Source organism: Anser anser, assembly GCF_964211835.1.
Source record: "Anser anser genome assembly, chromosome: 2".
In the NCBI taxonomy this organism is placed as follows: domain Eukaryota; kingdom Metazoa; phylum Chordata; class Aves; order Anseriformes; family Anatidae; genus Anser; species Anser anser.
This window is the reverse complement of record NC_139721.1, coordinates 28,893,883-28,917,720: the sequence shown is the minus strand read 5'-3', so window position 1 is coordinate 28,917,720 and position 23,838 is coordinate 28,893,883. Positions and strand designations below refer to the sequence as shown.

The 23,838-nt window shown below is 34.0% G+C and overlaps 1 protein-coding gene across 7 annotated transcripts in view; it reads left to right on the top strand.

Annotated features, from left to right (window-relative positions):
* RALYL (RALY RNA binding protein like) overlaps positions 1–23,838 on the top strand; it is a 415,465-nt gene that overhangs the window by 3,342 nt on the left and 388,285 nt on the right. The window contains exon 3 of one of the 7 annotated variants that reach the window (XR_014579401.1): positions 6,948–7,263. The exons of the other annotated variants lie outside the window; for them this stretch is intronic. The gene's annotated coding sequence lies outside the window, so the exon portion shown is untranslated. Of the gene's footprint in view, positions 1–6,947; positions 7,264–23,838 lie in introns of those variants that run through there. 7 annotated transcript variants of the gene reach the window in all.

Below are 23,838 nucleotides of genomic sequence, written 5' to 3'. Positions count from 1 at the left end.
TTTGAAAAAGGATACCCCTACCTCCTGCAGTATGTGGGCACAGTAGGATTTGGGTCGGTGGAATCAATTCCAGCTTGGTGTTTCCATAGTTATGCTATGACTAACACTGCTGAAAGCACGTTTGGAAAGCCATATTTTGTGTAAAAGACAATTGTTCTTTTTGGAAGGAAAAATAGAAACTAAATCTAATGAATTGCAATGTTGTTTCTACAAGTGATAATATAATTGCATCTTACATTTAGTGTGAGAAGCACTTGTACTGCCCTAACTCCTGAAAGTGATGTGTGTCCAGACTTAAATGGCATCTTCTGTTTTTCTTTACATCTGTTTTGGTATTCAGGTCCATTTAGGAATTTAAGATACATTTTAAAAGGTTTGTGAACTGAAAGCTTTGAAAAACATTTTTTTTTTCTTTTCTTCCTCCATAACTAGCTATTATTCACAGTACTTACTAGCAAATAAAAATATGTCAGGTGAATAGAAGTTAATGACTATGGTGGCCAGAGAGCTGGCTCATAAATGCACATTTTTAGCTACTGCAGTGGCCACAGTTGGCAATGGTAGGGTATCTTCTCACATTTTTTCCACATAGTAGGTAGGACTAGAGAGGCCTGTGGTGTCACATCAGCTGTGTTCTGCTGTTGTCCTAGGCTGGTCTTACTTTGTTCAGATTCAGCAAGCTCCAGTCCAGACTTAGCTGGGGCACCATTCCCACCGCAGCTCTTCAAGGGCTGGACAGAACCTCACTCTTCTGGCTGTTGGAAACCTCATTGCTGCCTGAAATTTATTCTCAGACAGTTTGTACTCTGTTTTTTTTTGTGCTAGTGCTGTCCCTAAAACGTGAGATTCCTTCTCCACATCTCTGCTTCCCTCTGCTTGTATTCCCAGTGTATTTTCAGAGAGCAATTGCAGCCCCTTTTTCACTCGAGTTGGTTGGGATAACTGGGTAGAGGATCCTGTTAGTACTGGCCAGAGACATCCACGCCGGCTCTGAGCAAAGTCATGTTGCATCAGAAACAGGGCATCTGTGTTTAAGCCCTCTTCTGCCCAGACTGATCTGTTCTGCTTTCAGCTTCAAACATGTCTGTCCAGCTTCCAACTCCCAAGTTAGCCCGGATGTCTCCACCTGGAGCTGTGCTGTGGACATGCCATCTTCTGGTGAGATGGGCTTTATGCTGTGCTGACCTACCCTTCGCTCTGCCTAGCCAAGCTGAATTTCTCTGGCTAAAGCAGAACAGCAAAGAACTCTCAGGGATTTCTACTGCAACACAGATTTTTAGACTCACAAGAATCTTTCAGTTATTATTTTAGTGTTTTTCATTCCTACCATTGAGGAGAACCGGAATGGGCTTGAGCCAATGTATCAGGGACTGCCTTCTACTAAGAATACATGTGAAAGTTTGCCACAATGCTATTTAAAATAGCTTTTCCTAATTAGTCTCTTCCTAGATTGCTGATATCTTAGCTCTCTAGTCTCCAAAAGCATTATTCTAAAAGCAGTTTCATTCTCTGCCAATATTTTTTTTTTCCATTGTCTGCACTGAAGGTTTTCAAAGATAAAGAGATTAAAAAAAAAAAAAAAAAAAAGCTTAAGAGCGTTTAAAAGTGAAGCTGATAGAACTGATAGGTCTTCCTTCAAATAAATGTTTTTTAAATTCACTTGGTCTTCTCAGAAGATTCACTGCACTGTCAAAATCTGGAGCTGAATCCTTGTTTTAAGTACTTACGGAATTTCCAAACAGAAGGCTAAAGATTACTCTTTCCTGATGAAAAATTATGCGATCTGTGACACTGTCATCCAGAGTACTGGATATAAAACCAGTATGTAGCTTCTTTAAACTCAGATCCTGACTGACAGAAGAAAATAAAATGCTATTTTTAAATGGTTGTGAAGATTACAGTGTAAAATCTTCACCTTTGTTAAGTTATTAATATTATTTTATGATCTTTAAACAATTGCCACGTTAATGTGACTTGAAAATTATTGTTTCACATATATACACTTTAAAATAATTTAAACCATTTTTTTCTCATCTTTATTCTGTTCTATTTTGAAGTGACAATAATCTCTAAAATGTACTGAATCCTTATAAAAGACGTTTCTTGCAGTTTCAGAGCTGTTTTCTGTGAAATATCTTTGCACAACAAAGTGTGATTTTCCATCTCTATGAATCATCTGCTAATAATTAAATCAAAAAATATCAAGTAGACCTTCAAATTATTATGTAAATCTCAGGTTACTTAGCATGAATACAATGAACTCACTTTTGTCACTGTGATATTCTGAAATAGAAAGATAGATAAGTAGGTAGATAGATAGTCATACAGGTAGTCATTTTTACAGATGTTTTTAGTGTGACAAAGAATTAGACAAAACCTTGCATTAATTACTTATATTTTTAGGGCTTAACAAACACTTTTGTTTAGGAAAAAATAGTTCAACCTTCTCTATTCAGTAAATTTATACAGACGTATTATCTACTGCCATTTGGCAAAAGCTACAATGTTAAATTTCCTCTGTGGTCTCCTCCATGTGACTCCCCAGCTCTGGCTCCTCAGCATGCCCTCCTGGCCCAACAGGGCTCAAGAAACAACCGAACGGTTGTGGTTTCAGCTGCATTTCAGTTTCAGGAACATAGATTTTTGCTGTGGTGTAATTCCTTCATGGTTACTGTAATACCCATAATAATTTCTTTTCTGTCTTGTCTGGAAGGGTTTTGAAGCAACAGAGGTAGATTTCATATGAGTGATAACTATCAGTGGGTATGACTATGGTGGTACATGAGTGGCATTCCCCAGGATTTTTATTCTGTCTTTCAACATTCATGATTGTTTCTCCCAAAGTATCTGAAGCTCTGATTACACTCGTTGTACACAGGTGTCCTTTCCCAGGTGAACTTCTCATGTCACTGAGTAGTGCCTGACTGCTGTGCAGTCTCTAAGCATCCAAGTCAATGTGGAGCTCTGAAAACAGCTGAAATTTTTTGTGGGCAATGCTGTGGTCCTCTGAGAGCTGCTCACAGCCCTTGGACAGCCATAGGTCCAGGCTAACCAAATACAGGCTGTTATTATTTACAGGACAAGAAACCATAAAGGATCCAATAATAGTTATTGTACCTTAATAATTGCTAAATAACTTGGTGAAAGTTGGGTATAAGTCTGCCAAACATGCTCCATACCGACTGCCTTTATTTCATCCTGCTCAGTCACATTGGTTGCTTTTATCAAGATCCTCCCTCTAAACAGGCATGCAGGGTCAACAAAAAAGGGCTGTCTGACACAATTAATGTATTAATGGAATTCTTTACCTGTTTGAAGCAAGGCTAAATTTGCTCTGTAGACAAACATTACACTAGCACAGTACTTCCAGAAAAAAAGGTGTCTCCATTTTCACTGTGTTTTTCATTGAGACTGAACGACATCTATGTCAAATAGATATAAGATGCATCTTGTTCATTAACTATAATTTTAGGATCTGGAAGAGGTATTACACTACTACTGCATACTTTGGATGAGTTAGTTTTAGACTGACTTAGAATTAGCTTGAAGTTTTTGTCTCAAAGAATTATATTTGCATGGTGTGGACAATACCGGTCCTTCTTTCTGTTTACTTCTGTGCAAACAGAAAGTGCAGTATGTTGTTTAAAAATACTAAAATGTATGCTCTGCCCTAAGCATCCTCTTTATTAGAATAATATGAATGAAAAAATGCAAAAATAAAATGTATGAACAGAACAAAGATATTTTTGTGTATCTTTGCAGGCAGGGCCTGCTCTCAAGTTTTACTGAATGCTAGCTAACAGCTCTTGTTGGTAGAGGGCGTTATTGTAACTCACTGACAGCAAAACACAGTATATTTAGCAACTGTAGAATGTTTCAGAGCTTGATCTGTAATACAGAATTACTTTTTATAACAGAAAATAACTCTACCTAGCTGATGTATTTTATGGAAAGATCCTTCACCCAGTAAATGTTAAGACAGGTATTATACAACATTAAAAATGTTATATGCAAACTTATACTGCATCTCTGAAATACTGGAAGGTTACCCTAAAGGTTTAATAAAAAATAAACGTCCTGTTTCAGTATGTGCAAAAGGGATTCGTTATACTGTGTTCTAATTAACAAAAATATCAGTTTTACTATCCCACTTCTCATCTTGTATTTGCCACTGATTTCATGGGGTAAAACCTAACACTTGTGATGCTGCACAATAGTCAGTTTTCTAATATTCTCTATATAAATTCCTATCAACATTTTTTTTTTCCAAACTGCAGAAGAAGAAGCATATAGTTATGTTTTCTCCTTTTATATACAACTTCTGGTTAAATGGGAGTTCAGTAAATGGGACAACTGCAAGAATGGCTCTGAAAAGTTTTTCTTCTAGCTGTGCATTTGTGAGTCATAGACAATTAATGTACATTATGCACAATGAAAAGAGAAAGTAGATTTAAATTTTGATGTTATGTCACTTTTGCTTTAGGGGGATAATTCATCAGCATGTTGATGCTATTTTTATTGTTTATTATTTTATGAGAGAAGCATATTGTGTTAATGTTCATCATGGTATGCCCTGCTCTGGTGGGTAACATATAAACAGAAACCTGGTCCTACATATGCTGGTCAAAATTTCCTGTCAAAACATATTTCTTTCTGTAGGTTATGATAAAGTGGATTCACACAAAAGGCTAGATTCATCTTACTTAAACTTGCTGTTTAAAAAAATAGGTTTTCACAGCTAAGCTAGTCATCATTTTATCCATCTAAAAGTTAGTTATTGATGTCTAACAGTCGCTCAAGGCTTTGTAGTCAATGGTGATATATAGAAGCCTCTAGAGAATTACAGATTATATCCCAAGAGAGTCATCTGTGTATAGCTGAGATGAACAACCTTCCTAAAACTCTCTTTTCACTGATGAGTGAGAGAGCCTGGATTCCTAACTTTTTGATGAATAAAGTTGGGGGACATTAACCCCATCTCTCCCCTTTTACCTGGTTGAAATGTCATTTTTTAATGAAATATTTGACTGAAAACTGTTGTGTTTTTTTTTTTTTTTAATTATTATTATTGTTATTTTTTCATCACTAATCTGGCCAGAAACTTCATGGCTGTAAGTATTTATTTGAATTTCTGTCAACATCTGCAGTAATTTTTACTGCAGATGCAGTAATTTTTACTGCAGATGCAGTAATTTTTAATGCAAATGTTTTTTGTTTGTTTGTTTGTTTGTTTTTTTGAACAGTTTGAATCAGTTCTAGACTACAACAAAATTTTCAAAGATTTCTGTTGGGGCCAAAATTTCATACTTTTTTTTTTTTTCCATTGCTTCACACATTTTTCTATTTACAAACTAATTCTACAACCCAACCCTTCAGTGAGTCCCTCACAGAGTACTACTCTAAAATCCAGAGATTTCAGTTATTGTTTACAATCATGAACATGAGAAACCTTTGAAAATAATTGAAAGATAAGGATTATGTGGATATCAATTAAATCAACTACTTACAGTTTCTTTACATATGTAAATGTATGTAGCTATGTAGTCACTGTGTCAAAATATTATCAATAGATCAACAAACAGCAGAAGATCTGGCTCTGAAAAAAGCTTTTAAAACATAAAATAGCAAAAATAATACTTGATGAATGGAGGTGATCCATGCGACTTTGGTTAAATATTTAGATATTAATGTCACGCCATTAATATCCTCATATGCATGCTTGTTATGAAAGATTCCAGAAAAAAATCTGTATTTTTTGAATATCCAGACAGAATTTATCTTTCCCTCTCTCAGATAATATTAATTCTAGGAATGTTTGGAATTTTATAAGATTGAGTACCTACATTTGTAGAAATCAAGGATTTTTAGACAAAAATTTTTAGACAAAATTTATCTCAGTAAGTTGGTTTATATCCATCCCAGAACTTTGCCATTAACAGGATGCAGAAGAACTCACCCATTTTTTGACACTTCCCGTTATGTTATGTTATGTTATATATATTATATTATGATATATTTTACATATTATATTATGATATATTATTACATTGTCCTGTTTTTCTGCACTGTTAACAAAAGCTACCATGTCATGTTATATACTTCACCACATCTTGATCTTCATCTCTGTTCCTTGCTACGTATTGGGATTTCTACCTTAGGTTTATGTACTATTCCACAAAAATACATTGTCTGAGCAGTATCCACAACAAACAAACAACAATAAAAATAACAGATTTACAAATATGAACTCCTTAGCTGACTTCATGAAGCTTTCAACTCTTTTCCCAGTTTCATTTATGCACAGTAACATTTCTTTATTTCAGTCATGCGTTTTGGATCAGAGTTGGGAGTGCAGTGTTGTCACAGCATTATAAAGGTCTCATTACCGTAGATTGTCAGGACATAAAAGAGCACAACTGAATTTCTTTGTAGGAGTAGGGTATATAAGCCAAACTCTGCCATTGATGTCGCTGGGCCTAACTGTGACAGCTGCTCTGTGTGAGTAGGTAGTCCAAGGATGTTGAATGAGGGATATTTGCTCAGGGACACACTTATGAAAGGAGCAAATACAAGAAAAATAATTACAGTTCAATTTAAGGAAATAAATTATTTCAGGAGTGACAGGGTTATTATTATTAATTATTTGATGCAAAAACTGTTATCCTGTGTATTGTGACATTTCATCTCAGAAGTTTTAATACGGGTTCAGATAATCTTGACACTTGGTCACAAATATTAATATGTTTTAAATATTAATCATAATCAAAATAACCTGATTACTCTTTACTTTGGAATCTTTTAACATCAAAATATTCTCTGCAAGAGAAACCTATGTCACAGTGATCTGCAGTTACAAACTATGGAAAGCATATTTTAAAATGTTGGGTAAGTTCATTTGAATTTCTGGATCCTTTTTATCTTTTATTTGTAATGTTTTTTTATTTCAGGCTTGCTGGACCTTCCATCCTGCTCTGGACCTCTCCCCTGGCGCTGGCACAGCTAAGAAGGATGAAAGAAAAGGAAGCAGTAGGAAAGGGGTGGAAGAGGGGAAAGGACTGAAAAGAGAAGCAGGAGGGACAGCAATAGAATTAGAGGAAAAAATTCCCAGCAGTTCAGTTAAGGTTCCAGAGAAAGGGACTGTTTGCAATCCCTGCTCCTCCTCACCTTCCATTTGGGCTCAGCCCCTGTCCCCTCCACTGCCTTAGCTTTCATCAGCACTACAGATATTTCACTACTTCCATCCTTCCTTTTTTTTTTTTTTTTTATTAAAGAATAAAATCAGAATAAAATCTTTACAAATATAGCACCCTTCTCACAAATTATAACGTAACACTATTCATGCAAGTGGTTCTTGAAGCAGGATGGGTTTTTCTTCTAGTTAAGCAGACTTACATGAAAGTAGAGAATGGTTTCATGCATCATGATGACAGAAAAAAAGGTTATGTTTCTCATTCTTTTTATACCCAAGGTTAACCCCCTTCAAATCAGTGTGCACATGATTATTTTTCAGTTATTCACCAAGGTCCAAATATCAGGCTTTCCATCAGCCTTTATTTACTTATCATTTTTTTCCACTTCTTTCAGAGCTTTACTTTCAGGATTCCATCTTACTCCCCATTACCTTAGTGGGAGTATAAATTGAAAACTATTCTTAATTCTTTTAGTTAGTTTGAAATTTACAGTGTACAGTTTCGTAGGCTAAATACCCCAACCAGAGTTAAAAAAAAAAAAAAAAAAAAAAGGCAACCCATTTTTTTTTTCTGCTGTGCACTGAGACTGACAGACAGACAGGAAGTAGGGACCCTGTTGCTCAGTGCTGGTTCAGCACGTTGCTTGGTCTCATTCCTCCTGGCTGGAAGGTACCCATATGGTGAAGGTGGAGGAGTGCTTAGTTTGAAAGCACTCTTTGACCAAATCTTTTTTAGTCCTTATGTGTGTCTGCCTTCCCACAGCTATTCTCACCAGGAAGCCCTTCCACCTGACAAGGTTGAGTTAGGAATGTTAACAGAATGGGTGGATCCAGTAACTGGTCTTTCTAAGAAGGAATTTCTTAAATGTAGAATTTAAACTCCTCCTATGTCTTCCCTGTACCGATCGTACTAATAAAGAAAAGCCAAAAGGTAGCAAATGAGCCAACACAAAACAAAACCTGGTAACAAATTTAAAGATTTTGTCAAATACTAAATATTCCCAAATACTTCTTATATACTATAATCACTTATGATAGTTGAGTGAAAAAAAGAACTGGTATCTAACCTTACTGATGCTGGTCAAACAGGTCCAGAGCAGAATGATCAGGTCCAAAAGGCTGAAATATTTTTATTATTATTATTTTTATTTTTTAATCTTAAAATGACACTTAAAAGTACTGTAGGCAAAATTGTTAAGTGTTATGCATATCTAGATACAACAGGTCAAACACAGACATGCTATTAAATAAAAACAATACATAAAACTGCAAGAAAATAATGACTTCTTTGGGGGACTTTAAGTTTAAGGATATGTTAAATTTTATTAACATTTAGGATTTTCTTTTTACATTTTCTCAAGATGCACTATAAACACTGACTGTTGTCTCATTACCTGACTAGAAACTTTAAATTTCAGTTGGTATTAAAGTCTGCCTGAGGTGTTGTTGCTGCAGTTTGTTTAGATTTTGATTATTTGTGCCCAATGTGCCCAAGTTTATGTGAGTCATAAACTTGAAAAGTAGGTTTCTGATTTCAGCAATTTATTCAGAGCCCCTAAATTTGGTACTTCAGTTCTCTGGGCAGTATGTTCAAAAAGCAGGCACCTCAGAAGAGCTCTTTGGGACAACACAGTAAGGTACCTGGCTGCCTCTGGGAACTGTACTGGGAACTGTGGTTCCAGTACAGGGAACTGTACAGGGAATCACAGGGAACTGTGATTCCAGATGGATGTGGTACATCCATCCCCCTGCTTCACCCAGGGAACTGCTTTCCACATGTGAGGGATTTGTAATGGAGAGGGTTCACAGAAGACTCTGGGGAACTTACAATCTGAGGTGGAGCTTATTGTTTGTAAGGCAGGTAACACTGGAGCAGGCAATCTGGTTTCTTCTTTGAGATTTAGACCAACTGTACCAACCCTGAGTCATTTTAAGTCAGTTAAGGGAAGCCTACATTAACTGTAAGTGACTTTATTTGGCATAAAGACATGCAATGAAGCTTGCACTCACCTGTTATTGAAATGCAACGTAGTGCATCCCATGATACAGAGTTTGGAACAATTTATAAAGGGGAGAAATCTGACTTTCTTACTCTTGTAAGTAGTTATTTTGAAGCCATTGGTGCTGGTGAGATCATTAAGACTGCCTACACAAGACGAGGAAGGAGCCTTCGAAAAGGATCTGAAGCAGAGAGATTTCAAATCAGTGGGTGGAGCAATGATGACTTCTTTGGACTGACTCAAATTCTTCACCTTTTCTTGTTCCCACCATACTTTAATCTCTACCACAAAATTTCGTAGATTTTAGCTTTGTGGTTTGCTATGCAACTTTTCTCCTTCACAGTGCAACAAAATAATTTCACATAGCGATTGCCATCTCACTTTAAAATGTAACTAGAGTATAATCCATAATCATCAATTTCTTTTATGACCAGCTGTTTGCTATTATGTTTTACAGCCTTGCAGTGCATCAGTAAAGTATCTTAATGGAAGTGGAGTAATAGAGTTGGCACCTTCGAAGCTAGGAACTTCCTAATGAAAACTTTGAAATCTTTGATCCTTTTCTAAAAGAGTAGTTCTCTAAACATATATTTATGATCTACCAATTTCAAATTAAATACTTTGTGACCTATGGAATGTGATATAAAATACATCTTATGGTATTGAATGCTACATGTAACATGCAAGTTTTAACCTAAATTACATTAGTTTTCTGATATTAGACTTCTGTGAAATGGAAAACAAGATTTCCAAATTATGATACTCACTTTTTTAACTACTGCTCACAGAGAGCAACAATTATAAATACTTCTGAAAATCAAGAGAATTTTGTCTCTCTGTACTAAATGCAGAGTTAAAAGCCTGATCTCAGCATCTTTGTTGAAGTCTTGCTGTGTGCATAGATTACTAAATAGGATGGTAATCTCTATTTGGCTTAGAAAACAGCACTGTAGTGGAAGCAAGGCTGAATGGAGAAAGCCATCATTATCAATGAGATACTTCATATATAAAATATATTTTAAGTAAATATATTAAAGATGAGGCATACCAGGTACACTAAACATAAATTGATTAGCTTTCAGTGTAGTAAGACAGCCCAGGTAAAAACAGAGAGTTAAGTACTGCTTTCACTTGGAGGTTTCCAACAGCATTTATGTAAATCCATTCAGAGTAGGCTGAGACACTTTTACCTGAGGACATCATTTCTTGGTTGACTTTTTATATCAAAGATGAAAATTTGTGCATTCTATTTTCTCGTAATGGTCTATCTCTCCCAATCCCACGTATTTTGAATAGTACAAAGAATGTGCTGAAGATGCATATATGAAACTGTATCCAAATATACTCCCTGTTTTGTAATTAAGTCTATAACCACTTTGTTATTGATTTCATTGTGAACAGGATCAGTCTTCCACTTTCAACGCAATAGGCTGTGTTTCACATGGAACAGGGTATTAACTCAATAGAACAGACAATCGGATACCTGGTGAATCAGTAGTCTTAGAGATGGAATAATAAAAATCTGATTAAATATATAAAATGCAAAGTTGTTTTTTCCTAGTAAAGAGATGGTATATATTTGTTCTGGTATATGAGAATTGAAAAAAAAAAATTAGAAAGCTTATGGATTGTGTCAAACTCAAGGTCCAGCTAGTTCATTATTCTGTTCCTGCTGGTAGTAAAGAATAAGAAAGAAAGAGAGAAAAAGAGAAAGATAGAAAGATAGAAAGAAAGGAAGAAAGAAAGAAAGAAAGAGGAAAAAGGAAGCTAATTTCTAATAAAAAATAAAATAAAAGAGTAGATTACCAGAATAATGATGCAAGAATAAACTATACAGGCCTATTGTTTATGTGTAGCTTATTTTATAGTTTATTAATATTAATAAACTGATACCTTGTACAATTGGATATGTATCAGAATGGATCACACTGTCATACCAAAAAAAGTAAAAACAATATCTATTAATGACCATATCAATGAACAGCTACTTTATATTCTGTAAAAAGCAAACAAAACCATAAAATATATTGTAGAAAGTATGCTTGAAGCAGAAACACTTATTCTTTTTAAAATTAAAATATAAATCTTAATTTACAATATATTTGCAAGATGATTTGCAAAGAATACATCATAAAGTTGGTATTGCGGTTCTGATCAAACTACTGAAGTAATTTCAGAAGACAGGAGATTGTCATTTCCTAAATTCTAGCACTTTTTTTTTTTTTGTATTTCTTGACTTTACCAACCTATTTAACTTTTTTCAACGTAGTGTTTTTTTTTAGTGTATGATCTATATTTACTTTATCAAGGGAGATTACATGTATGGACATAATATGAGATTTCATTATGAAATATATAACAATGATAGTATAAACAGACATTTATGAAAATTGTTTTGGTTTATTGCCTTGTAGTTTCTTATTGCCCATCATGGGCTTTTGCTGAAAAGATTATAATTTCATTTTACAGAAAATAATAAAATAATGCATCTTTCTGTAAATACAGTGAATGGAATTTTGGTTACCATTGAAAATACAAGGAAATTATCATTTTGCAATACCTTAAAAACAAGCAAACACACAGACAAGAGAGTATTTCTTGTTTCTTGGTTATTATTTTTTTTTAATATATTCTTTTGTCACAAGAATGTATATTATATTTTTTGTAATCTAAGCTGACAGACTAGGTCTGCCTTTTGCATGTTCTGCTACAAATAGGAAAGTTTCCCACATTTTCTATTTGCAGCGCTGTATGGTGAAGTGAGACAGTAAGATTGTAAACCATGGTTTAGTCATATCAGTATCACAGTAGGAACTTTGGGAGGAAGTCCTTTGGTTTCTGTGAACTTCAACTTGCTATATGTATTTGCCTGTTTAACATAACAGTATCATTTCTTTAAGGATTTACCATATTAGCCAAATTTAATCTGAGAATTATAAAGTCTTTCAGCTTTATGAATGTTTATCATTTAAGTAATGATAACATAAGAAAACTGTTTTTGACTTGTGTTTCCACAGTTCATAGGAATCCAGTCATGAAGTAGGACTACCAGTGTATTGGGAAAAAAAAAAAAAAAAAAGTGCTTTTCTTTGAGCTCCAACCTCAAAGAAAAAAAAAGTGCTTTACATGCAGCTTTCAATAAATGCAGCACCATGAATACTCAGGATTCTGGACTCTGTGGTGGTATTTAGTAATAGCATTCCCCCCCCATCCCCCTCCCCCCCCCCCCCCCCCAAAAATGCATATGGTATAAATATTAGATACTTTGCAATGTGAAATCATCTGTATTTACATGTATTAGCTATATGAACTCAGTGAGTCCCAGTCTCTCACCAACTATAAATTGAAAATGTAATCACTAAAAATATTCCTATCCATTTAAAAGTATTCTTTCTTATTCTTAGCAATTTTTATTTCATGCCATATATTTTATATAAGCCTGCTGTTATACTTGAGATATGGTATCATTGTCCTTGTATCCTTTCTATAAGTCCCCAGGTAGTTTTTCCACTTAGAGATTTTTCTTATATTACTATCTTTCTGAACACTTTTTACACAGCTCAACCTAAAAAAAAAAAAAAAAAAAAAAAGGTCTATCACAGTGAAATCTTCAGAAAAATTCTACAGACAGTTTGTAGGCAGAATTTTAAAAAGACATGCTGCTAATTTTGATTTTCAAATGAACTGGCTTTCATGGAAGTAGGACATGGAAGTCCCAACAGAGAATCTATGAGAAGATGCTAAGGAGTTACTTCATATAAGATAGGATCTTATATGATTTCTTATATGGTATAAAATAAGATATACATTCCTGTTTATTTACAACAGAAACTTTTTTTTTCCCAGCACCATGTATTTGGCCACAACTGAATCACTGAAAAATAAGATAGTTGTTTCCAGAAGCAAGTCTAAAATAATTTTCTTTCAGTGAAACCAAATATTAGCTTATATGAATACATGGAAAGATATTGTGTAGTCTGGTTTAAACACATATATTCATTTCTGTGCTCCATGTATCCATGCTAATCTAAAGCATGCAAGCTCATCGGCCAGGGACTGATGTGGCTTTTGGTTTAGGATTCCTCTTGGTGGTGCAGAAACTCATTCCTGAGGTATGCACTTCACTCCTGACAACCTCCAAACATATTTCAAGGTTTCATATTGTAAATTTATGTCTTACATGATCACAAAATCACATATGAATGAATGCTACAACTCACCAGTTTGTCTTGGATTGATATATAGATATTTAGTGGACAAAAATTAATGTGCATAAGACAAGTATTGCATTTTCAGGAAAATTCCCTTCATATCTTATTTTACAATACTACGTTGAAAATTGTTGTAGCACCCGATAAGATAAAGTTTGACTTAATGTAAATTGGTATTGATGTTTTCTGTAGTCAGATTTTCATCCAATTACTAAAGTCAGACCTAACTAGTTAGTAAGATTTTTGAAATTCTAGATTAAACTAACTGCTATAAAGTGACATCTAGAATTGCCACTTTTTGACATCCAAAATTGTATGCCACATATAGCTAAAATTTAATAACATTTGGGATGCAGTTTAAAATCAAATCTTGTTGCAAAATAGATTAAATCAGAATTCTGTTTTGTTGTTGTTGTAGCTGCTGGTGGTGGTGCTGGTGGTTTTTGTTGGTTGGTTGGTTGTTTTTTTTCTTGGGTTTTTTTTTTTTTCAAAAAAAAAGTCTTACCATCATCTGACTTTTTATTAATGTAAAACACTTTGCTAAATTCCAACACAAAGTATTTTCCCCATCTTACTATAAAAACTAATTATAAATTAGAGTATTTTGGATTGTGGTGATTTCTGGGCATTGCATAGAAAAAGTTTATAACTGAAAATAATTGTTTTCAAAAATGTGGTACAAAAATGAACCTTTTGATTTCAATATTTGTGGTTGTTTCTGGTTTTAGCTAGTATTTTTAATGGATTTTTTGTTTGTTTTTTGTTTGTTTTTTGTCAAAATCACATTATTTAGAAAATTGAAAATGAGAAGTTTTTTTGTACACAGCAAGAAACAGTCAAAAACCAGAAAAAATATCGAAACAGGCAAGGTGCTAGGCAGTGAAAGAAACAGAGTATCTAAAGGAAGGATGTGCATACACAACAGAAACAACTAGTGCCTGAAATATCACTATGATTCCCCTCTCCTACTTTCCTCTCTGCAGCATTTAAGGTTAAATTTCACTAGGACTTAGATTCCTTCTGTCAATTGTACATGTCCCTCTACAGAGCAACTAGCATTTCTGAAATCTTTTCACTAATCCTGCAAAATCAAATAGAAATAATCCCATAACTATATAGTAGAAAGCAGGAAGGCTACCAAAGCTAGCGTTTTTAAAGGTTTTGTTTTGTTTTTAAATTTAAAAGTTACTGTAACTTGGATATTTTTAAACATGGTGACCCATACCCCCAGCTGGTATAAATTGGTAGGATGTCTCCGTTAAATCAACGGTGAATTGATTACCTCGTTTTATGCTCATAACTTGTTTATAGGAAATGTAATGGGATTTGCTTCCTTCTAGTGAAAAGTTGTGGAAAATAGGCTAATTAATTCCGTAATGGGAAGATCATTTTAGTCTTCCTGCATCTTTAAAAGTGTTGAGGTAATATATGTGTATGCTGTATGTGGAGGGTGGAGGAAGAGGTTGGTGATGTGCATGAAACATGCACAGAAACCATGAACTCAGACACCATCTTTTCAACGAAAGCTGTTTAGCTCTAGAGCTTCTCCTTTGCATTTTGAGAGGATTTAGAAGAATGCATTATTCATACTGAAAGCATAGTTAGAAAGTCAGTTGTCTCTGATGAAGGGTTGTGGGCTCAACCTTGCATTTTATTTTATTTTTTAATCCATTTTATGTTATGCACTACTGCAGAAAAATATCTTGTGGTTTGAATAACGTATTGATTATAATCAATCAGACATTTTATATAGACTAAGATATGCTCTGCTTTGGAAAAATTGTATTGACAAATTGAGCATATTAATGGATCCTAGAAATTTTGTCATGTAGTTAGACCCACTGAGGTCTTAAAATGTAAAGAATGCTCTATAAAAGTGCTACCATTCAATAACCCAATTCTTAGATTGATTATCGGAGATATAATGGAACATGTTATTACATTAAATCTTGAGAAGGATTAAATAACACAAGGTTTAAAGCTGTACAATCATCAGATATTCAGCTGTCAAAACATCATTTTTCTGATTGTTCTGCTTTGGACTAATAATTGCAGTTTAGTTTGGTAAGTAAGCTTTGAAGCTGGTATGGCTGAAAGTAGCTAAAGAATCACACAATGTTGGATGCAATTTTAACTTTGTGATAAGATCTTTTCAGGAAAAAAAAAGGGGGGGGGTCCCTTCTGATAAAGAGAAAAATATTTATAAATTGTAAAAGTCTCTATAGAATCAGAACTTATTCCAGTGCTATTATAACAATTCTTTTCTTTCTCTTCTTTGTTTTAGAAACTTTTTTTTTTTATTATTGGTATGTGTAATGAGCCATAGTTAATATATGCTACTTAGCTTAATCTCTCTGAAACTCAGCTTTTCAGTATGAAAGAAAGGGGACAGGAGGAGAATGAATACAGACAAGGGATAAAACCTGAAAATATATTCATGGCACCTGAGCCTCAGCTGTCATTTCATGCATAAAGTATAAAATGGGACAGTAGGTGGGATTTTGCTGTTGACCTTGTGGTGTGAGCATATCACTTAGTCTTTCCAATTCTCTTTGCTCGTTATCCAAATTACTTTGCTAGCTGGAACCACATATCTTCTTGTTGATGTATTGCAATGAAACTGTAATTTTATAAAAGAGCTGTGCAGTAAGAAACAGTAGCAAGACAGATTCTTTACACTTTGTTGGGGAATCCCCTTGCTGCTGGCAGCTCTGCCAAAATTGATAAATATGAATCTTTACGAAAATATTGCAACATCCTCGAAAACAAACAAAGGGCAAAAAATATTTATTTATTTATTTATTGAAAGTGCTATGCAGAAACTTTGTGAATGTGTGAACAGGAAAATGTTATGACCGAGCATTTTTACACCAAGCTTTATTCATCTCTATTAGAATGTGCTTTTTGGGCCCAAAGAAACTACACTTAGTGAAGGGTTTCAAGAGTCAAAAGAAAAGTATGTGGAGGCCTGATTTGCACTCCTAATTCCTCAGATTATTATCTCCTTTAATTTGTGCGAATGGCTCCCAAAAAGGATTTTAGGGATGCATTAGCAAAATATAGGACATTCTGGTCAAAACATTTCAGGATCTTGGCATGTTCTATTTGGTAGATTGGTAAGATATGGTTAGAGGCTCCAGCTGCTGTTAATTTTCCTGTACTGGGGGAATCTTTAACTGTCTTAAAAGGTGTTCTCTTCAGTGCTACAGTCAGTATTCTCTGATCATTACTGAAACTGTAATATCAACATGTAAACACTGAAAGAATCTAGTTCTTCAAATTGATTCAGAAATAAATGGTATGCCAAGTACCTTTGTTTATTAAAAGGAAAAAAATAAAACAAAACTTTCAATCTGCTGGATAATAATGAAAGTAAAGAATTAATAAAACCTATGGCTGATAGAAATATGGTATAAATATTCCTTATTGTTTCCTTTATTTTTGTTTTAGTGAAATATTGAATAAAAGGTCTCTGTCATGCATGGTTCCAATAATTACCTCTTAGTTGTTTCACCAATAAATACACATGTGGCAAAGGAATCGGATATTTAGATTTGATGATTGTTTTTTGTGATAAGTTCTGTAGAAAGTGTCCTTAAAGCTTTTTTGCTGGAGATTTTAGTCAAACTTGAAAAGAAACCCAATTCATGTGTCCTAAATAACAGTTTTCACCATGGGCAGAGCTAGGTTTGCAACTGTCTACATCTATTGACTCTCACAGTTTTTCTGATGCTTTTGAACAATGCCTTCTCTGCCTCATTTTTCTTTTCCATCACTGAAATGGGAATAAAACCCTTCCTTATTAAAACTATGACTCATATGTTGAGTTATCCGTCACTCTGTAAGACCTAAAAGAAAATATTTTAGCAGCTATGTTTTCAACCACTGTCACAAAGCTGTCTATAAATATGTTGAAAAGGTAGCCACCCACTCTGGTAATCCTACAATCTGTTCTGGATGTGCTCAGCCAAAGGTCACTCAAATCAGTAGGAAGATAAAAATATATGGCTGGAGCGTGTGGAATAACTTTACCACTCATTCTCTCCTTTTTAACAAAGCCCTCATAGCTAACAGTATTCTCCTTCAACATTGGGGACACATGCTCTGAAACAGAGAGGGAAAAGAAAGTTGCAATTTTAAAAACTTATTTCTTCTGGAATAACACATTAACCAGCTGAGACTTTGGTGATCTGATTAGTTTAGATTAATAGATAGTGGTATATTCTCATACATATCAGTAATAGCTTTTGAAAGTAAAGCCAATGAATTATTGTTGTGTTAGAATACGACACTCTCAAGGGAGAGGCTTTGAAATGAATCAAAGGTAGGTTCTTCTCATGTTGAACCTGTTTCTGAATTTGTTTCTGATCAGCCAAAGAAGATGCTCTCCCAGTGAAATGAGGGACGGATTTGTCTGATTAGGAAAAATACAGTGACAGGCAACCAAAATTTTCTTACATACATATTTAAACAAAAGTGTTAAACAATACACTTCATTTTGTCACCGGAAATATTTTGTTATGAGATGATGATTCATCATTGATCTTTGCTCTCTGCCGATGGAGCAGATCTCCTGGGAGGAAAATATAATCTATATCTGTCTTATTTGTTTGACAAGCCAAAAAAAAAAAAAGTCAAGAAGCAGAGTTCTGCTTCTGTTTCAGTGATTTAAAGTACATTTTCTAACTTTTTATTTGAAGAAGCTGTTTGTAAATCTAGTCTAGAAAAATGCTGTTTTTATAAGCTTCAGGAGCATGTTTCATTTGGAGGGAATGAATTATTCCTTTCCAACAGACAGCTGTAAATACATAAAATGTTCAAGCTTTTTGAGGCTTGGCTCAAATGCCAGCACAAAATCAATGATAAAAATCAATTCCTTATATGTGCAGTACTTTACTTAATCATTTAAAAAAATTATTTCAGTGAGACATAGAGGGCCAGATCCTGAGCAAATTGCCAAAAATATTTTAGCTTCTACAGAGTTGTATTGATTTACTCCCACTCTAAGTCTGGGCTACTGTAGAAACTAAATTTAATTTAATTGTATTTTTTAATGTATTTATTTGTTAGTACTGAACATCATTGCTTTTTCCGCAGCCACAAAAGTGGATTACATTTGTGGCAAATTCTTTACATACATAAAATATGCAGTTGTGGAAAAAAATTGCAACTGACATTTATGAGCTCAGGACTGAGATTTCCATTTCACTTTGTGTTATTTATAAATCAAATTCATTTCTAAAGTTATACCACTGATTACAGCTGTTAATTTGCATGAATGATTAGGACACCCTTTGTGAATTAGGGTTTATAAAATTGAAATTGCAGGAACTATGATCTTTCAGAAATATGCTTTCTATGTTGATTTGAAATAAATTCAGATTTAATAATTTAGGATAATTAATTTAGTATCACACCAATATATAGTATAATTATCAAGTATGTCTTAGGAAAATACAGAGCTAGTAAAAGATATCACTACAGCTCTCTACTATTGAAAAATTGCTAATAAGTATTGGAGACTAGAAATTATTTCATAAACCCCAATCACTATGGCTGGTACTTACCTGTGCAACCTCTTGTAGTATTAGGATTACACTGCATGGAAACTGTGGATTGCAGTGCTGGGCATGGAACTCACTGTGGGGTAATTTCTCTGTTGTTGGTGAAGAGGCAAAGTGTCAGAAACAATAACTATGATGCTATTGACTTTACTTGCAGTTGATAGTACTCATTCATTATCTCAAAAAAAAAAAAAAAAGGCAGGAAATAACCGAAGTGGAAATTAAAATATGTTGCATTTTAAAAATGATCGTTAATATTATTATGAATGCCTCCTTTCTCAATTACTGACATCATGCATTTGAAATCTTTCCTTAATATTTCATCAAGATAATTCCCCTCATTTAATATCAATCAGTCCAATTCTCAGAAAAAAACATCCATTAACATAGTAAAAAAAATTTGGCCTGGTAAAAAAAGACAGCCTGCATTTTGTGTGCCTTTTTTCCTTTTTTTTGAACATGTATTTCTAAGACAAGTTTATAAAGCTATTGTTCTCTTTGTTACATATATATATATTATACATATTTCTTTGGTTAATAGTTAATATTCCATTAATTTGCTTTCTATCTGTGACACCTCATTTATCATAAATTGCTATAACCTGCACTTAATACTCAGATCTCATATTATACATAATATATTAATTAGGTCACATAAGTTTCTCCCACTGGGTGAAAAAGATGAAGCAAGGTAATATATCCAGCATAAAAATGAGTTATGAATTATGACCCGCTGCTGTTTCTACATAAGTAGTTAACATGGTTTTCCATAATTAGAGTTGTCTTATGGTGTTTTTTGTCACACTTCAGAGACAGATTTTTGTTGGTAATATAAGGAATATTGTGTCTATTCTTTAATTTGAGAAGCTGATTGATTAAATATTGAGACTAATCCACACATCAGACATCACATGTCAAGGCATAGACTGGATGATTTTTTGAGGCTCTTCTAATTTGCTTTCATGATTCTTGAATTAAATTGAAGCAATGAATAGTACAATGTGTTTTCACTTTTGAGAAAAATTATAGCAGCCCCTGTTAAAATTCAACAATATATGACTAGGGTTTTTGTTGTTGTTGTTTTTGTTTGTTCTTCTGTTTATTTATTTTTCTCTTCTGTCCTTTTTCAAATACACTCTTTTGTAAAAGATTGGAAATACAGAATGTTATCACTGTTGGTTGTTTCACTTCATAACAGCAACAATATCACCAATATTACACTCAGGAATCTAAGACAACATTAATTAAATTTTGCTATCAGGAAGATGAGTATATCTCAGCAAACAAAAAATTATTTCATGATTAAAATAGCTGAAACCCTGTTGTCCTGAAGTTCAATGTTCACAGCAATGTGTAACGCACTTAAGCCTTTCAGCACCACTGCAGTGTTATGAGCTAAATGACATATACATAATGAGTAGGTATTTTGTTATTAGTAATATTTAAAGCTTGGAGTGTATAGTTTTCTGTACCATTTCAAATAATGGAACTTGAATCAGTAATGATATATTGAATACATTAGAGGCAAAACCGTTTCTTTATCGTTATCTCATGGAGATTGTGCAGCAACAGAGAAAACTGTTGAAAATGTAGACCATACAGGGACCACTTTGAAAACTGAGAAAAATTTGTATTAAATGGTTGTGAGAAAATATTTTGCATTTTACCTCTCCTTCATTCACAACAGCTGTGTGTGACATTGTTGTGTAAAAGGGCATGCAAGGTTGTCTTTTCACTCCTTAAACTGGTTCTATGTGCCTGAGGGCTGCTTGGAAATTCCTTTTACTGCCAAGGAGTTATTACCACATTCAGGGACTGCTTGGAATGCTGTGTCCTGCCCTATTTCCCCTGGCCATTCTCTGTACTACTTGCAAGGAAGGGAAATTGGGTGTGCCACACGGAACTAGCTCAGCATCACTGCAGGATCACCCTGTGCTGTGTTCAGCAGCACTGTGTCCCCCTTTCTGCCATTAGCACACCGTGAAGCAATCGCAGTGCCTTGGAGCCTGTCTGCTGGATGTCTGTGAATGTTTATTCAGGGCTGTAAAATAAGCCTTGTAGAGACAAACCCTCAATCTGAGAGAGAGGGAGTGAAATTCTCATTCTGAGGTAGTTAAAGGAAATGTTTCCATTAATATCTGAGAGACCATGATTTTTATATTTCTTTTTTGGCTACACTGCAATGATTTTTTTTGTGTGTGTGTGATCCCATGTCTCTTCTAGATAGACTTATACCATGATCAGTCTATGTAGTGACAGACCCATTAGCCAAATTACTTTTACTTATGCAAAATCAAAGTAAGAAAGATCTGCAAAAGACTACTACAAGCAGAAGTTTTGGGACTGCTATTGTGTCTTAAGATGAATTGCTACAGCTGACTCAAACGGTGGATTTGTAAAGAGGGAATGCTTTTCATGTTAAGCTCAGTGTTTTATGAAGTCCAGCATTCTTATCATGACCTTTAGTAACTAGTGTAGTAATAGAAAATTGCATTTCAGTAGATGAGGAAAGCTTTGGTCACTAGTCTACTTGAGGGAAATTTCCTTTAGCTTTAAACAAGAGATCTGACTGACAAGAGAGATAACCCATAGTTGACAGAACTGCTGTACAGGTGGGTTCAGAGAAGACTGTGCAGTAGACTTTTTGGCCATAGAGTTAGTAGTGTGAGACAAGTTAGATGGCAGATTGAGTGGAACTGCCTAAGCCATTATTACTGTTGTTTTTCTACATCAGGATACAAGTCTAGTAAAGGCAACAACTACTTTCACACATATGAGATTATGGTAGTCTGTTTAATTAATTTCTGCTTTTATAGAGTCAAGGGAAGGTGATTTTCCTTCTCATCAGTTGGTAAGAAGGCCATCGTTACTACAGCTGGGTGCAAAAAAGCAATGGTGGTCTTCAAGAAAGCATGCAGAAGTCAAGAAAATTTGGCAAAAATGTTTAAATTAGAGCTCTCATGTACTGTGTGTGAACAGATGAAAGTTGTGAATGAAGACCATAACTTTCAAATGTTATCTGGAAATAAAAGAACCAAACAGGCAGAAGCAGAAATCCCATCAAGGTAAAGACAAAATATGATAGCCCTAGGTATTGTGTTTGTTTAAAATTGGAAGACTGGTCAGACAACTATTTCAGGTGGATCCTGTACATGTGTACATGACTGATGAAAACTCATTTTTTCAGCAAAAATGTTCTCTGGCTAAGAAAGATTTGCCATTATTTGTTTGTAAGCAACTTATGCTGTGGTCTGGGAAAAGAATCCATGCTAGTAGCAGAACATGCATATAACTTTTTTTTTTTTTTTAATATCAGTTAAAGTCATTAATTAAAGTAACTAATACTATAATTCTTTTCATTCTTTTGAGTTTCCTGACACATTTTCCTTCCCATGAGATTGAACGAAAGTTTTTGATTGAGTTCAAAAGGTACTAGGTACTTCAGTTTTTGTACATCTTCATTATGATATATTTACAACAATTTTTCATTTAAATATTTTCATTGCAATCAAATCAAGATAGATATCCAGAAATGCAGATTGCCCAAGTTAAAGAATATTTTTAGATATTAAAATTGATATGTAAGCTAATACACATGTTGAATACAGTGTTGACTGGAAATAAACAGAAAGGAAAACGGAGCTGAGTAAAATGAATCATAAAGAGGTTAAGGGTTTTGAAAATGAGCATATGCCAGTAGAGTTAAATTGGGTTGTATTGATTGTGCTGCAGGGAATTTGCAACTGGAACTTTTCAAGAAATGGACTTGAGATCATTTTTGCTTAATAATTTCAGTAATGGTATTGGCAAATATTGGGAGTGTGCTGATGAAATTTGCTAATGTTGGATCAATAATAAGGGCATCAATAATACAGAGAAGGACTGAGATATATAGGAAAATGTGAATAGTCCTGAGGATTGGGGTAATAAAAGTGCACTTAGATATTAAATGAGGGTCACTTATTAACATCAATTTGCAGGTACCTGGGATATTTTTGCACTTATTCATTTTGGATAGTATTTATTTCACACTGGCAATGGTTGATTTTTAACCATTGTAAATCACATCCTTTAGACACCCCTACCCCCTACCCCCACCCCCTTTTTTTTTTTTTTTTGACACAAATGGAAGATTCTGAAATTATCTCTTCAATAAAAATCACTTTAAAACAGAATTAGCTTAAATATGAAAAAAAAAAAAAAGTTCTTGCTGAATCGTAAACCCCCAAAAGCAAAAATGTATAACGAAAACAGAAAAATATTTCAGCTTTCATAACACCAACAGCCAAGCTAAAAGGTGTTGAATCTTCTAAAACAGATGCCATCTTGTGATGGGAGATAGATTAGTCTGTGAGCCTGAATAAACTTTGTCTCTAATTAGTATGCAAATCTCACCTGCTCCAGGGTTCTTCCTGTTTCAAAAACTGTGATCTATTTAGTGTTTCCATGTTTCCTTGTGAATAATCTCACCCAGGAGGTTTCTTTTTCATTCCAATTTTCTTCATACCTGTAATTTTCTAAGCATGCTTTACTGTTTTAGGTCAATATTTTCTTCAAAGAACCAAGTTAAAAAATGTTAGCATTTCTAAAACTGAAAAGGAAAAAAAAAAATAGCACCTTGGAAACAAACGCAGTCATTAATAATAAAAACATTTTGACTTAATCCTGTAGGGTAAAATTCTATATTGTGACATATTTATTTTATATGTAAAATACATACAAAAATATACAGAGGACTATAGATGTTGAGTATAAATTTAATTCATCCTGAAACTTTTGAACTGATTAGCAGGCTATTTAATATCAGAATGTTAAATAAAATGTATAATTGCCTTTTAAGTCCAATCATATACCATCAAAACTGCGACATTTTC